The following is a 12529-nucleotide window of genomic DNA, read 5'->3' on the forward strand; positions in this document are numbered from 1 at the left end:
CTCTCTCTTGCCGATACCTTCATTTTTCGAAGCGTTGTACTTCTTCCACTTTCCCTTCTGATTAGTCTTAATAGAGAATGGTTGCCCCGTTGTACTTCCTCTTAAAACAATAATCACCACTACTACCTCTGTAAAGCTTTACCAGTAACACATAACACTTCATCCACCAATAAGATTCGAATCCAAGTCATGGTTGCACTCAATAAGTTTTACTCCAGAAACACACTGCTTACAATGCTGATTCTTGTTTGATTTCTTCTTCCGGACACTATGCTTCCGTTAACCAAAGGCAAAACTCCTTGCTTTTGATTCTCTCCAAAAAGGAATTCGATCTTCTAAATTGTTAGCTACTATTATCGCCGTGCTACCTGCATAGCGCGTGGTGTTTATTTGCTTCTCATCGATGTTAATTCCTTTATAAGTTCATCAAGGGCGATTCACAATGCAAGTTAAAGAGTACTGGAGGTGATTTACATCCTTGACTTACTGTGCATATATTTTTATTTTGACCTCTTCAGTAACGATTCCTTCAGTTTTGATGAGTACTGTCTGATTAAAGTACGGGTTCTTGATTATGATAAGTTTGTCGTGTTTGATGTTACCGTATTTGCAAGATGTTCATTTTCCTAGTTGGCCTAGCCCCAAGTCCTGCTATATGGCACAACGGTATTAACGGCATAATCAGGGAATTCTACAAAACCCATTTCGAAGTTGTAAAATGAGGCGATGCATTTGAAAGATAACAGAAGAGTTGTATACACTTCGTTAATCAGGCTCATTTGTATAGGTAGGCACTGCCTGGGAATGTATTCGAGAAAGAAAAATAGAAAGGCCTTTCAGTCATGGACTTCAGTGATCCAATGAGAATCGAACTCGATAGTATCCAGTATCGGGAGATAGTGGGATTGAACTTCACTGTCGGCAGCCCTGAAGATGGTTTTCCGTGGTTTCCCATTTTCACATCAGGCAAATGCTGGCGCTGTACCTCAATTAAGGCCACGGCCGCTTCCCTCCCACTCATAGCTCTTTCCTGTCAAATCGTCGCCATAAAACCTGCCTATGTCGTTGCGAAGTAAAGCAACTTGCGATCCAATGAGATGCTTAAGATTAAGATGATGATGATGATGATGATGATGATGATGATGATGATTACGATGACCATGACAGCCCGGCTGTTGGACATGCTCATTAAGGCGTCAAGTCCCTATTGTCTGACACCATGGTTAACTGGTTTCAGTCACTTTGGTGAAGAACATTTTCACCATCAGATTGTTGGCCGGCAAAGTAGTCCGTTACGTTACTGGGAAATTACTAAATAACTTTAAAATTATTATTTCAACACTTCCATTGCAAGATGAAGAGGAAGGATGTCCTTGGCAGACAATGCAGCCTTATCTTATTTTATACAAAAATGGACATACGCTTTTACCGTACGTTGACTCGTAATGATGTTGGCTTGAAATATTTGCATTTTACAATCTGGCTTGTAAGATTCGTATTAACATGAATCTTCAGCACGCGAGCAAATTATTAAACCTCCTGTGCCTAATACAAGGACGATTGGGACTATCAACATAACGATTAGCGATCAGATTTCCTCTCCCTTCACTACCTTAAATAACCTTATATTACAGTATTAAACGAGTAATTCCACACTGTAACAGCTATATTCCTCTAATTGTGTATGAGCTCCATGTTGTACGTTTAAGAAAGTCGTAAAATTGTCTAGTCATCACCTCGTTGAGAGAGAGAGCAATAAAATATACGCTGGGTGCTCAGGATTCCAAGTCGATATAAAATTCAGTCGTAGGCATGTTTATTCCCTATTGAGACCTGTCAGATTTGCAACCAGTCTACATCGTGATCTGCACGACAGATATTATTACTGTACTTTCTTCAAATGAAGGTCTTGTTTATGGATTCTTTTATCGCTTGGACTTCATCCGGTTGACAGTCACAGGTTTAATACCTGCTAAGTCATTTTGTGCATTGGCGTCAACAGCGTCGTATGCTCTCACTCCATATGAAAACTGCGGAGGGATTTGGAAATGAACCCAGACTTTCGACACGCAGTCAAGTGATTTTGATTAAAAACTGTATACTAGCACTTCTCCTAATTTGTTAGAAACTCACGGTATTCACATTACTAACGTTTCGATCACAGGCTAAATAACACAATTTTCTAAACAAATACAATGCAGTCATCATCATCGCCATCATCATCATCATCATCATCATCATCATCATCATCATCATCGTCATCATCGATTTATTGATTGATTGGTTGATTGATTGTTTTATTTATTTATTTATTTATTTATTGCTTTATGTATTACTTGATTGATTGATTGATTGATTGATTGATTGATTGATTGATTGATTGATTGATTGATTGATTGATTGATTGATTGATTGATTGATTGATTGATTGATTGATTGATTGATTGATTGATTGATTGATTGATTGATTGATTGATTGATTGATTGATTGATTGATTGATTGATTGTTGATATCGTGCTGTCTCCGGGTATGTCTGGTGCAGTTCTTTCTAGTTGACACCCATGGACGACCAGCGCTTCTAAGTGAAGGTTGATGTTGAATAAGGTATGTAGAGAGTGAAATTAGGTATCGGCACGTCGTTTACTCCTGTTGAATAACACCAAGATGTCAAGTTCCCCTGCATAGGGGGATGCGGTAAGACTACTAAGGCAATAATTTATCTTGTTTACGTAACAAATCTGCTATGCGTATGTTTGAGAGGTGTCACAATCATTTGGAAGGAACGAGTGCCTCAATTCGAAATGTATGCAAAGGCTGGTCTGTGTAGATTGGAGTGTTTACATGTTATGGTTGATCGTGCGGACCGAGATAGACAACGGAAGAAGCGGATGTCGAACGAAGCCACTCGTGTACATCCACTGCTTCAAGACGCCTAGTCGCAGAGGTAAATGCTAGGGGTGACTCAGAATACAATTTGGTAGCTGTGAAAACGTATCCAGGAGATTGTAAGTGTTGTAAGGCTCCTCGCACGGGCTGCAAAGGAAAGTAAACTCAGGCGAGAGGATCGTTTCATACGTCTAAAAGTTCTCCGAGACCAAATGTCAAGTTACAGCACGAGCTCTACATATGGGCCTATAATCAGGCTTCTGGAGTACGAGTTAGTGATCAAACAGTCAGAAACTGGCTTACAGAGGCCACTTTAACATCTCGACGATCCGCATGAATTTCTGCACTGGACAGACGATATCGTGGTGGAAGTCTGCAGTGTGCTAGAGATCATACGCACTAGCAGCGATGGCACTGGCGTCATGTATTGTTCTCGGATGAATTTTATTCAGATAGCCGTCTGCGAGTCCGGAGAAGATGTGGGGGAGCAATTTCATCTGATAGCTGTAGAATCTATCGGTGCTTATGGAAGTGGATTTGTTATGGCGTGGACGAGTCTCGATATGAAAACAGATCTGATCATTCGTAATGTATCATTAACTACCCGACGGTACATTCATGTGATTACTCATGTGAGAAAACTTGAATAAAATACAGTACCCATGTATGATCATGCTAGAGAGCATGATGTAAGCATCGTTCGGAGACTTCTTCGAAATCACCATATGCAACGAATGGAGCGGTCATCACGGCTTGAATCTGACTGAACAAGTCTAGGACCAACTGGACTGACTCATCAGAGTGAGAAGTCTACCATCCCAAACACTACGAGACCTAAGAGATAACTTTTTGGAAGAGTGAGGAAATTTGCCTCAGTTGAACGTTGGGCGCCTTGCCAGAAACATGAGGAGGTGTTGTGAAGCTGTTATCCATGCCAGTGGTGGCAATACCCTTATTAAATTGCTTAATTACTACGTAACCATTTTTGTGTATGACTAGCGACCACTTTGTTCATGATACGTTCTGCAAGGACGTGATGTGTTGAGTGTCCAGATGACGCTTTCAATTTCAGTTCTTATTGCAAAGAAAAATTGTTTTCATTGCGTGCCTGTTGTCATTTCAATATGTGTGATTATCACGGAGGTGGAGAATTTATTTCTTGAGCAGTGTATTTTTATAACTGATTGGTGCTGTTTCTCTCGATACTAGGAAATCGTAAAATTTGAGCATGCTCTAACAATGATTTAATATTGAGATATAACTTAAGTATATTAATTCGACTTCTTTGCATATCATTATGTTCAACGTGTACAGTTTTCAGGCATCCCTCAAAAACTATTAGGCGCACGGTCAAGACATCATCGAAAAATAAAAAAGATAAAATTTAAAAATCGGATCCAAAATGAACGTGGTGAATGTCATAGAAGAACTTGTAATATTTTAATGACATGTATTTTATTAGAGATCAGAGATAATGGTTATGAATTGTTTTCTCTTTCAGAAGATTTCTTTATCAGCTTTACATTCTAGTTGTGTTTGAGTTAAATGTCTTCCTATAGGACATTCTTTGGCATTATTTTTCCTCACTCTCCTGTATAATACAGATAAGTGAGCTTCTTCTTGTGATGACGTTTCTTACGAACATATCTATCTCTCAGAGAGTTAATAATTGTGATCATTTTAAAATATTTCCTCTGTCCCAAAATAATAGTCGCGTTTGTTTCGCAAGTAATTTATTGACAATAAACAATACAGAAATGAATATACTTATAACACTAGTACGCCACATCAAGCCGATGATATTGACAGTACTCACAACTGCACCTGATCGCTCAACACGTCCTAAGCCAGCACGAGCTGATATCACAATATCGGAATCACACTGTAGAACAAGAGGTATACACCCCTGTAGCTGCAGTTTCTGTTTCCCCATGTGAGGCAGGTTGTAACAGTTCTTTCCATGAACCTTCATGCATTGAACCATAACTTGTTGCAGGGACAGGAAAACATTATTCAGTGTCTCAGTAGGAAGGTCGTTGAAGGCTTTTTTAACAGCAGTAACAAGTTCAGCTACTGTGGATGTTGCCTCTTGATATTTGAGGACTGTATGGCATGGAAGAAGCCAATGACATTCATATCCGGGATATTTGGTGGCTGACGGTACAATTGTATGGTTAGACCAGTATTAGAAGCGGCAGCTTTATACTCAGGATCAGACGGATCAATGTGCGGTTTTGTATTATCCTGTTGTATGTAGATGGGTTTTATGCTGTCCATGAAGGCCATTTTAACTGGATAGTAGGAAGAAGTTTCTCGATGAGCATCTTTCTGTATTCGTCCTGTGTAATGGATTGGATAGGTTTCGTAACCAGTATTCCCCTAGGCCTATTTTTGCTACTGCGTTTTGCTGGTTCCCGGATGATGAATGGAAATACCCCAAGTTTACCATCAAACTACTGGTTACGCATTGAATCAGGACAGGGACGTACCACTGCTGCTAGAAACATCACCTTCGTAATGAAGCATTTATTCTGACAGGTTCGATGTGGATAGGATTCTTCAGCAGCAAGGTAAAATCGTCCTTTTTATGCAGTCATGTAAAACCATTTTTCATCAACATGAATCTGATCGAACATGTCCTGAAATCTTGCTCTGCGTGTCTAAATTGCTGGATCCAACATTGACAGACAAAATTGCAAACGGTTCTGTTCTCCTGTGAAGTTCAGTGTTGGTTTCAGTCTTGATGAATGTCGTCGAACAGCTTTTTCTTGGATTCTGCGATGCACTGTTGATTTTGCCACACCCAAAGCGACAGCTACAGATCTGATAGTCTTTCTTTGACGCAATGGAGTCTATCCTGATCTATGCATTTCTTCTTTCTACCGACTCTCCCTTTCATTCTAGCGGAGACATCATCAACAATGTTGTCATTCATTATGGAGTTCTCACCTTGTTTCCATATGCGCTCTATGGACCATCTATGAACGGTAAATTTCACAGCACTTTCTATTATTACACCTCTTTACAAGATGCCATTATTACTTACACGAAGTAAATGCTCATAATTGGCCCTCCTCTGACCATCATCAATATTTTTCACTGTTCCCATTTCTTCAGTGGCACTTTATCACTGCAAGTACAATATGTAAACGGTACGTACTTCATATTGACATCTATTGTACACACAAAGCGTCTGACTCACGTCACTAACACTGCATTCACCGATAGCTTGCGTTGATGTAAACACCTTGGTTCATGCGACCGCCTACCAAGGTCATGCGCATATGTCCCAGACTGCTAAACCAATTTATATGCCCTGCGACAGAGCAAACATCACTATTCTGTGCTTAAATTGCTATTACGTTGCCGTTGTTAACAATAAAAGCTCGTTGACGGAATGCGACTATTATTTTGGGACAGAGGAAGTATATATTCTCCTGAGTGGCTGAGCAGCCCACGACCACAGACCACAGGTGTTTGTGTGTGGTAGTAGCCTCGAGTTTCCCATCGTGCACTATCATGGTTGGGTGTCGGTAGCTGTGGTGGCGTGGTAGATTTTGGGGTTGAAAGTGGCCAACTACAAATAAAAATAGATGTGTGTGTTCCTATGTTTCACCTTGCAGCCAAAACTATCCACCGCAGACCACTGGTGTTTGTATTCGATAGTATCTTGGAGTCTGTGATCGTGCGCTGTAGTGGCTCTGTGTCGGCAGCTGTGTTAGTGTGAGAAATATGGGAGTTGAAATTGGCCGACTATATATAAAAATAGACGTGTGTGTTCGTATATTTCACCTCGCAACCACAGATAACCATCGCAAAACACCGTTGTTTGTGTTTGGTAGTAGCCTCGAGTCTCCTATCATGCACTATAGTGGTTTCGTGCGAGTAGCTGTGGTGGTGTAGGAGATGTGAGGGTTGTAATTGGCCGACTTCGTCATTGAATGAATTTAAATGAGAGTGTAATGGAAGGATCGGCATGAGAATGTACTCTAGAAGGCTGTGATGTATGCTCCTTGGTTTTATATACGGATACCATCTATGATTCATCTGGCAAGTGTATGGTGATCTCGGATCGATAACAGTTTGGTGCCTGAGTGCATCTTTGAGTATTTCCTGTAATATTTAATATAAAGCAGATACTTACTGAAACATTTCCTTAAAAATAATATTGAGGCAGTAATCCTAAACGGCAAAGCAAAAAGGAAAATAGGTTTACATACCATCCATTGATCTCAAATGATATGCATTTTGTTTCAAACGCTTCCAATTTCCAGTGAGATTAGCTTTATAGTATGACTATGAAGAAGGCTAAGGGTGAAACGTTCCTCTATTGCGATAACAGTTAGAAAGATTTCTGCTTCTCATATGGCTTTCTCGCGTGTTGGATAAGCCGAAAATATGTTTACGCATGTGCCAGAGAACATGACATCACATGCAGTGTATAAGAATGTATTTTTATAAATTACTTAGTGTGTAAGATATTAATGTACCCCCCAAAATAATAAGAAAAGCAGGAAAAGAAAAACCGTGGTCTTTTTATGCACGTTTTCTGTATCATATAGTGTGGTCGGAAACAACGGTCTAACCCACGTACAGATTTAACAATACTGCCTATAAAAGCCCATTTGAATCCACCCGTTAATTGGCTAATTTCATCAGCTGATAAAATTACAACGGCGCGAAATATCAAATAAATTCTTCCATATTTTTATCAGTATGACCATCCCTCTAATGGTCATGTGTCCATTGTTTCCGACCACCCTGTATAGAGAAAACCACCGGGTGTACAAATAGCCCAGCGAAGCGGTTTGTCTTCAACTCTAATGATAATAATAATAATAATAGTAATAATAATAAACTTGTCTGAGTGGATCAGACGGTTCCTGATCTCAAGTAGACGGATATGATCCGGGATCAGTCCAGTGGTATTTGAAGATGTTCAAATACGCCCGCCTCGTGATGATAGATTAACTGATATGCAAAAATAACATGTAGGACAAAATTCCGGCACTTCAGTCGGGATAGAAACCATTAACTTGGGGGTCACGTGTCGGGCACTCTACTTTTGATCGAGCGAGGCAGCTTATTGTTGCTGATATGGTAAATGATATACTGCATAAGTGATTATTTAACATTTAATAATATGTTGAATATTATCAACAAGGAGAAAAGGAAATGAGGCAAGAATAGCACAATATGACCTTGTATGACCAGAAACCTTCTTACACCACGCTTCGTGAAAGGAACTGACATACCTGGGAAACGTATCTGTGGTTTCTCCTTTCATAAACCACGGTTATTTGTGAAGTATCAGGGCTGGCCCTGATGAAATTTTACAATCCGACGCCTGGTGTTGCTTAATGGCTACACAATACTCGTGTAAATGACATTTCTTAAACTTTTTTTTTTTTTTGCTAGTTGCTTTACGTCGCGCCGACACAAATAGGTCTTATGGCAACGGTAGGACAGGGAAGGGCTGGGAGTGGGAAGGAAGCGGCCGTGGCCTTAATTAAGGTACAGCCCCAGCATTTGCCTGGTGTGAAAATGGGAAACCACGGAAAACCATTTTCAGGGCTGCCGACAGTGGGGTTCGAACCTACTTAAACTTATTCATTCCCATTCAGTTTGTATTACAGTACTACCTATAGTCGTATGAGTAAGGAATAAATCCCTAAATCACAATAAACTAGTTAGTACTAGTAAACATTTTAAGACGGCCGAATACACAGGATAGCCCAATTCTGCTGTTAGCCTGTTCAGTAGTTTTGACAATCAATGGAGATTTTAGGCTGAACTGGAAGTGGCACGTCTAGTGTATAAGTAAACGTGTCCTCATGCCGTGGTGGTGTAGCTCATTCCAGGCACATCCCTAAAGGGAATCAACTTCAATCACATGTAAGCCCTCCTACAACTTTTAAATCTCTGGCAGTACCGGGAATCGCACCCGGGTCTCTAAAGACCGCTGCTTATAGCGCTAATCGTTAAGCTACGGAGGCGGATGACTAGCTTAACACAAAGTAAGGATTTTCTTCTAGATACTTCTCCATTTTCAGAATCACTATGGCCTTTTGCTTTGTTGGGAATTCTAGTATTCCCATTGTTCGAATCCTGGCCAATGTGAGCGGAATTTTTGAAATGAAAAGTCACGGCTCTGTGGTTCGTAATCCACGTAAAACTGTAGGTCAAGATATCAACTTCCATTTTATAATCCTTCTCCCACCAGCTCTCGTCACCACCGTAGACACTAAACTGATAATGGTCCCATTTCGTAGAGAATATATTTATTAATAGCAGCAGTATTACGATCTTGATTTACAGTTTTCGGGATTAATAAATTTACATATCATCTACCGGTGAAAATTAATTCCTCATATAACTAACAAGAGGCAGTATTTTTTTCTGAAAAATCTAGAAATATGCGAGACTTATAAATCAAAACAATACCATATTCAATGCATTTCAAATAACGGAGGATTTACGATTCCTCTTCGGTTTATAGGCACTTGGACCAGGCCTCGAATATGGTGGTGTTTCGGTAATGTGACTGGAGTATAACACCAGAGGCCATATCTTTGCACATCACTACAGCGAGGCATAAAATAGGTGCAGTGTTCTCCAGTGAGGTAATAAAATATTTATGCATCGTACTTTATTATAAAGCTGACGGGGCTATGTCGTAAATTATATGCCCCTCCTGTTTCCCTTGTGGCTGTCACACTCAAGTTATGTTCAAATTCTACGTGAGGCTTGGAAAATACAAAAAAATGTGCCCACATCACATATGCAGCCGTCGTTCCACTGCAAAACTTGTTTAGGAAAGCCAGCGTAAATATCATCTTTCATTAGTTTCTAAAAGGGTTAAATTTGCATTTAATAGCACAGTGGTTCGGACAAACAACCACTTCGCTATTCAGCACAGCCAACAAAAAAGCCAAAATGATCGCTCATGTCCGACGACGGATACGGTACCAGAAGGAGAAGAGGAAGAAGAAGCAGCAGCAGCAATGAAGTGCATGTCTTCTAGTGAAACCATGTGACGTGCTGTGAATTTCAAAAATTGACAAATCTCAATCTAATGATTTTGCAACGTGTTCTAATTTCTGAGAAGTCTGGTTGGAAAATTAATGATTTTTTGGTATAGTGCTTGTTATTTCGGTTTTCTTTGATGTTAGAGACTTACGTTTATCAGCCTCGTCAAGTGTCTCGTGTTAGGACCTATACAAATGTGTGTAATTGTTAAGAAGTGTACTAGAATAAGAGGGAGTTACTGCTGTATTCTAACATCAGGCTGAAGTAGAAATGGAGAAAGACATAATATCACGTCTAGGATGTATTTGAAAGCGAAGTGATTTGTCCTTACGAGAGAGAGTCTTACTGTTAGACCTAGTTCCTACACTGCTATGTAGCATATCGGGTAAAGTTCCCAGCGAATCCGATCGGCCACCAGGATTTCGGCTTCATCACAATTCACGTCCATACGTTCAAAATCTGTTTTAAACGTTCATTTCCAGCTGTTCTTTTCCTAGTCCAGTGTCCATCCGGTGGTACCCGCATTGCGCAATCAATCAATCAATCAATCAATCAATCAATCAATCAATCAATCAATCAATCAATCAATCAATCAATCAATCAATCAATCAATCAATCAATCAATCAATCAATCAATACTGATCTGCATTTAGGACAGTCGCTCAGGTGGCAGATTCCCTATCTGTTGTTTTCCTAGCCTTTTCTTAAATGATTGCAAAGAAATTGGAAATTTATTGAACATCTCCCTTGGTAAGTTATTCCAATCCCTAACTCCCCTTCCTTTAAACGAATATTTGCCGCAATTTGTCCTCTTGAATTCCAGTTCTTGAATTAAGTAATCCTGGTGAGGGTCCCATACACTGGAACCATACTCTAGTTGGGGTCTTACCAGAGACTTATATGCCCTCTCCTTTACATCCTTACTACAATCACTAAATACCCTCATAACAATGTGCAGACATCTGTACCCTTTATTTACAATCATATTTATGTGATTACCCCAATGAGGTCGTTCCTTATATTAAGACCTAGGTATTTACAATGATCCCTAAAGGGAACTTTCAAACCATCAACACAGTAATTAAAACTGGGAGAACTTTTCGTATTTGTGAAACTCACAACCTGACATTTAACCCCGTTTATCATCATACCATTGCCTACTGTCTATTATCAAGGTCATTTTGCAGTTGCTCACAATCTTGTAACTTATTTATTACTCTGTACAGAATAACATCATCTGCAAAAAGCCTTATCTCTGATTCCACTTCTTTACACATATCACATATATATAAGAAAACATAAAGGTCCAATAATACTGCCTTGAGGAATTCCCTATTTTATTAAAGGGACAGATAAAGCTTCGCCTACTCTAATTCTTTGAGTTCTGTTTTCTAGAAAGAGAGTCACCCATTCAGTCACTCCTTTGTCAAGTCCAATTGCACTCATTTTTTCCAGTAGTCTCCCATGATCTACCCTATCAAATGCCTTAGATAGGTCAATCACGAAACGGTCCAACTGACTTCCTGAATCCAGGATATCTACTATATCTTGCTGGAATCCTACAAGTTGAGCTTCAGTGGAAAACTGCCAAACCAGTAATTACTTTCGCAAACATGTCTTATATAATCTGAAAGAATGCATTCCCAAAGCTTACATGCAATGCATGTCGAACTGACTGGCCTGCCATTTTCAGGTTTATGTCTATTACCCTTTCCTTTGTACACAGGGGCTACCATAGCAACTCTCCATTCATTTAGTATAGCTCCTTCAAACAAACAATAATCAAATAAGTACTGCAGATATGATACTATATCCCAATCCATTGTATTAAGTAAATTCCCCGAAACCTTATCAATACCAGCTGCTTTTCTAGTTTTCAACTTTTGTATCTTACTGTAATTGTCATTATTGCCATAGGTAAGTTTCAAAACTTCTTTAGTATTAGTTACCTCCTCTGTATGAACATTATCCTTGTAACCAACAATCTTAACATACTGCTAACTGAATACTTCTGCCTTCTGAAGATCCTCGTATTGTGCCCTTTTCAAGGCATGTGTGGCGGTACACCGCTTGCTCGACTGTTGCTCCGGCTGCTCCTGTAAATAAAAACATTTAATTATACGTACCGCTCACGTAGACTCCATCTCCTTCAGCTTTCCTCGGGTCCGTCGGGCCACACAATTGAGGGGTGAGGAAGTAAAATATCGGCGGCTCAACCAACTACAAATAACAGTACCCAAGGACTGAATTGAATTTAAATGAATGAAAATGTATTAACAAAAATTGGCGAAAGAAAACAAAGCAGAAATTTAAATGAATCCAAATAATATGGAATAAAAATAAAAGATATAACTGGAGATAATAAAACTCAAGTCTACCTGAAATTAAAATCTGCCTTACTTAAACTTGACTGAAGGTCACAAATTGAAAATAACGATCATCACCATCGAACTAATGACTCCAATCTCCATTGACACTCAAATAAAACGAACCAAAATAGTCTGCCAAGACTTGCCATACACAGAAAAATATCCCATGACTTATATTGAAACTGAAAATTCAACTAAATGGGATTTTATAAATTATTAATTAATTAATTAATTAATCAAATAC

Source organism: Anabrus simplex, chromosome 4 (genome assembly GCF_040414725.1).
Source record: "Anabrus simplex isolate iqAnaSimp1 chromosome 4, ASM4041472v1, whole genome shotgun sequence".
In the NCBI taxonomy this organism is placed as follows: domain Eukaryota; kingdom Metazoa; phylum Arthropoda; class Insecta; order Orthoptera; family Tettigoniidae; genus Anabrus; species Anabrus simplex.